The sequence below is a fragment of the Triticum dicoccoides genome, chromosome 7B, assembly GCF_002162155.2.
Source record: "Triticum dicoccoides isolate Atlit2015 ecotype Zavitan chromosome 7B, WEW_v2.0, whole genome shotgun sequence".
Taxonomy (NCBI): Eukaryota; Viridiplantae; Streptophyta; class Magnoliopsida; order Poales; family Poaceae; genus Triticum; species Triticum dicoccoides.
In genome coordinates this window covers 765812956-765818288 of record NC_041393.1, presented here as the reverse complement: position 1 = coordinate 765818288, position 5333 = coordinate 765812956, and positions in this window count along the sequence as shown.

Sequence of the window (5333 nt, the reverse complement as noted above, 5' to 3'; positions counted from 1 at the left end):
ACCAACGATGTAAAGGAAAAAAAAATAGATCAGATTCGTTGCCTTAAAAATCAGGGAAAATAGTGTGTGTGTAGTTAAATTTGTACACTTTGTAATCTCTCACATATCTTATCTTATATTTACTAATTGGAGGCACCTTTAAAGCCTTCTCATTAATCCACATCATCAAAATCAATTACATTGTTGGATTAAATAATTATCGCCGGAGATAAAAACAAAATTTATGTAACACAAATGGTCCAAAAAAGGCTCCTGACACGTTCAAATTGAGAGGGCATCCGTCGTTGCCTTGAAAAAAGATATCGTCCTTCAATAAAAACACCAACGATGTAAAGGAAAAAAAATAATAGATCAGATTCGTTTTGATAAAAATCATTGCCTTACAAAAATATCCTACTTCCATAAAAACTCCAACGATGTAAAGGAAAAAAAACATCCGTCTGATTAAGAAAAGATACCCACCACTGGTGGAAAAAAGGCCTTTGGTCGCGGTTCGCAACTGCCATTAGTCGCGGTTGCGCAACCGCGACCAAATAAGCGCGACTAAAGCCCCCCACCTTTAGTCGCGGCTGCTTAAGAACCGCGACTAACGGCCCGTCCACGTGGGCGCCAGGCGGCCGTCGGGGCGGAGGACCTTTAGTCGCGGTTCTTCTGGCCAACCGCGACTAAAGGCCGCCACAGGTTTAGGGTTTTAGCCCCCCCCCCTAAACCTGTTTTCTGTTTAATTTGTATTGTTTTATTTTTTTTGTGCTTTATTTTAATTTTGAAGGAGTTTCATATATTCTACGGTACTACATACATGCATATGAATGTACAATTTCAAATAAATTTGAAATTAGAACCAAAAAGAATTCAAGAGGAATATACAATATATATTCAATATCATCGGATGACCATATACAATTTTGAACAAGTTTCCATACATGATTTAATGCATATAAAGTTCTACGTCCTCGTAATAGTGTTCTCCTTTAGGATGGAGGACTTCCCTGCTGAACCATCCAGCTAGTTCCTCTTGAAGTGGTCGGAAGCGAGCTTCTGGACTAAGCATCCACCGGAGGTTATTCCTCTGAGCATTGGTATCACTCGGAACCCGCTCAGAGGTGTATCTCCGGATCATCTCACAGACATAGTATCCACATAGATTGGTCTCCGGTGGCTGAATATCCCCAGCATTCTTAGCCTTTAACATTTTGAATTCTAGCTCTTTTTTGAATTCATCGACCTTTGTATCTACGAACCGTCTCCAAACCCTACGAGGCAAAGAAAATTAAATGAACAAGAGAGTTATTAATTAGTTACTTGATATTAGGAAATGAACGAAATAGGCCGATCGATATAGAGCGCAAATGAATGAAAATAATTACTTCTGCAGCATTCTTCTCATGCCGCCCCAAAGCTTTGGATCCATATTCACAGAGTCGTGGACGAGACATTCTGAGGTGTTAACTTTAATTACTAGCAGAATCCAGTGGAACCTGCGGACACGATACATGCACAGTACGTCATGCATAACTCATCGATTACCCGGCCACATACCATGCATGGAGTAAACAAAAGAGAATGTGCTCAAGACAGAAACACTCACTCAAAATGGTAAGGAAATAGAATATCACTTTTGAGTTCCTGCTTTGTAAGAAAGTGCCACAGGTCTGCCTCCACGTCGGCGGGGTGACGCTCCAACACATGTCCATTAACGATGTGTGGGTCAATGAACCCAACATCATGGATGTTCCTTACTCTGCATTCCTTAATCTTCATTCTGCATGTATAATAGCGGACACAACAATATAGTTAGGACATATATATAGTGCAGGCAATATGAACGAGATGGGGTAGAAATTAATAAATCACTTACAGAACGTAGCAACTGATGATAGATTTATCGAGCTCGCGCAGATTGAAAAGCTGGAACAATTCACTCAGTTCAATTTGTACATAGTAATGTTTGAAGTGATGCTCATGTCTAACTTCCGCATAAATATATTCTTTAGCGTTTTTATTTTTTATGTAACCCTTGTACCATTTCAGCAGACCTTTCATTTGTGGAGGTAGATCCTTTTCCTGCGCAGGCTCGACGAGAGGCCCATTCTTGACATATGTAATTACTACCTCCTTCACTGGCGCCTCATCAAGGCCTAACAGTTCACGAAGAGTAATACCTAAGTTGGCGATGCTTCCTTCTGGCCTAGCACGGTTACGAACATATTTCTTTAATACTCCCATGAACCTCTCGAAGGGGAACATATTGTGTAGAAATACAGGACCGAGAACGAAAATCTCTTCGACTAGGTGAACCAGGAGGTGCGTCATAATATTGAAGAAGGATGGCGGGAACACCAACTCGAAACTGACAAGACATTGGATCACATCGTTCTGTAACCGTGGTAGAACTTCTGGATTGATTACCTTCTGAGAGATTGCATTGAGGAATGCACATAGCTTCACAATGGCTACTCGAACATTTTCCGGCAGGAGCCCCCTCAAAGCAATCGGAAGCAATTGCGTCATAATCACGTGGCAGTCGTGAGACTTCAGGTTTTGGAACTTTTTCTCCGCCATGTTTATTATTCCCTTTATATTGGACGAGAATCCAGACGGGACCTTCATACTGCCCAGGCATTCAAAAAAGATGACCTTCTCTTCTTTGGTCAGAGCGTAGCTGGCACGACCTTGAAACCATTCCGGATGCCGGTCATCAGGGTCTTTCAAACGTTGCTGGTCCTGCCGTGCTTCCTTTGTATCATTTGTCTTCCCATACACGCCCAAGAAGCTTAGGAGGTTCACGCAAATATTCTTCGTAACGTGCATCACGTCGATTGCAGAGCGGACATCTAGGACTTTCCAATATTCTAGCTTCCAGAATATAGATTTCTTCTTCCACATGGCTGCGTGCCCGTCAGCTCCCTTCGGAACTGATTGTCCGCCAGGACCCTTTCCAAAGATGACTTTCAAATCCTTGACCATATCAAATACCTCAGCACCAGTGCGTTCCGCAGGCTTCGGCCGGTGATCTGCCTTGCCGTTGTAATGCTTGCCCTTCTTTCTTACTGGATGAATTTTCGGAAGAAATCGACGATGCCCAAGGTACACGTTCTTCTTACAATTTGGCAAATGTACACTTTCAGTCTCATGTAAGCAGTGCGTGCATGCATTGTATCCCTTATTTGACAGTCCTGAAAGGATACTAAGAGCAGGCCAATCGTTGATGGTTACGAAAAGCAACGCTCGTAGGTCAAATTCCTCTTGTTTGTGCTCATCCCACACACGGACACCACCCCACAGCTGTAAAAGTTCATCAACTAATGGCCTTAGGTACACATCGATGTCGTTGCCGGGTTGCTTCGGACCTTGGATGAGCACTGGCATCATAATGAACTTCCGCTTCATGCACAACCAAGGAGGAAGGTTGTAGATGCATAGAGTCACGGGCCAGGTGCTATGGCTGGAGCTCTGCTCGCCAAAAGGATTCATGCCATCCGTACTTAGAGCAAATCTTATGTTCCTTGCGTCAGCTGCAAAATCTTTGAACCATCTGTCGATCTTTCTCCATTGCGTTCCATCTGCGGTGTGTCTCAACTCCCCGTCCGACTTACGGTCCTCTTTGTGCCATCGCAACAACTTGGCATGTTCTTTGTTCCTGAACAGACGTTTCAACCGTGGTATTATAGGAGCATACCACATCACCTTGGCGGGAACCCTCTTCCTGGGTTTCTGGCCCTCAACATCGTCACCAGGGTCATCGCCTCTGATCTTATAACGCAATGCAGTGCATACCGGGCATTCATTCAAATTCTCGTATTCACCGCGGTAGAGGATGCAGTCGTTGATGCATGCATGTATCTTCAGAACCTCTAAACCTAGAGGGCAGACAACCTTCTTTGCTTCGTACGTACTGGCGGGCAACTCGTTATCCTTTGGAAACATATTCTTCAACATTTTCAGCAAGTTTTCAAATGCCGAGTCAGCTACACTTGCCTCTGTCTTCCATTTCAGCAAATCCAGTGTGCAGCCCAGCTTTTTCAGACCATCATCGCATCCGGGGTACAGCGCCTTTCTGTGATCCTCTAACATGCGATCCAAATTCTCCCTCTCCTTTTCAGTTTCGCAGCGTCTCCGTGCATCAGCAATGGTCCGACCAAGATCATCAACGGGATCATCACGTGCCTCTTCTTCACCTTCCCCTTCACCTTCAGCATCCTCCATGAAAGTATCACCGAAATGAGCAAGATAGCTTTCATCGATGAAATCATCCCCTTCTTCATCTTCTTCCATTATAACCCCTCTTTCTCCATGCTTGGTCCAACAATTATAGCTTGGCATGAAACCGTGCCGAAGCAGATGCATGTGAACATCTCTTGAGGAAGAGTAACCCTTCTGATTCTTACAGATAACACATGGACAAGATAACAAAACCCCCCTGCTTGTTCGCATTAGCCACTACGAGGAAATCTTTCAAACCCGTAGTGAACTCGCCGGAGAGTCGGTTACCGTACATCCATTGCCGATTCATCTGCATTATTATAATATAAAATATATAATTAACCATCATGCATTTGTTAAACTAACTAGCTACAAACAATATAAATTAAACAATGAACTGCACACATGCATATTTTATCAATGACACATCAAAGGTTCATCAAGTTGCTAACCGCGATCGAGGAGTGTGGCTCCAACACTTCATGTCATGTTTGTTTCATGCTCTTGGGGCATTTCATCAAACACCTTATGTGCATAAGAGGAACCAAAAGCAAACCTACACCCACTTGTGAAGAGAATGGCTCCAAATGGCTAAGTGTTGGCTGCTGGATGGGTATATATAGGGGAGGGGTTTTAGTTGCGGTTGGCCTGGCAAACCGTGACTAAAGGTGCCCGAAGGCCTTTAGTCGCGGTTGTCCTGGCCAACCGCGACTAAAGACCCTCACGTGCGCCAGCTGGCCACCGAGCGCCCTGGGCCCAGGCCTTTGGTCGCGGTTCACCTCCAGAACCGCGACTAAAGGTCCCATTAGTCGCGGTTCCTACAGCTTCGCGACTTATGGGGCTGGACGGAAGCCTGTTTTTCCACCAGTGCACGTTGGTAAGTGACGATTTATTTTCCCTCGACAGATATGCTAAACGTAACTAGATGACACCCCGCACGTTGTGGCGGGACTTAGTAGCATAAGAGATGCAGAAGTGCGGTAATATTTGTAGCCTTCACAATACAAAAACATGGAGATCCAAATTTGATGACATTTTTTTGAGGAACACATGCAATTTTATTCATACTCATAACGATTACAGGTACATTGATTCGGATCTAAAATCCAAGAAAATATAAAGTAACTCCT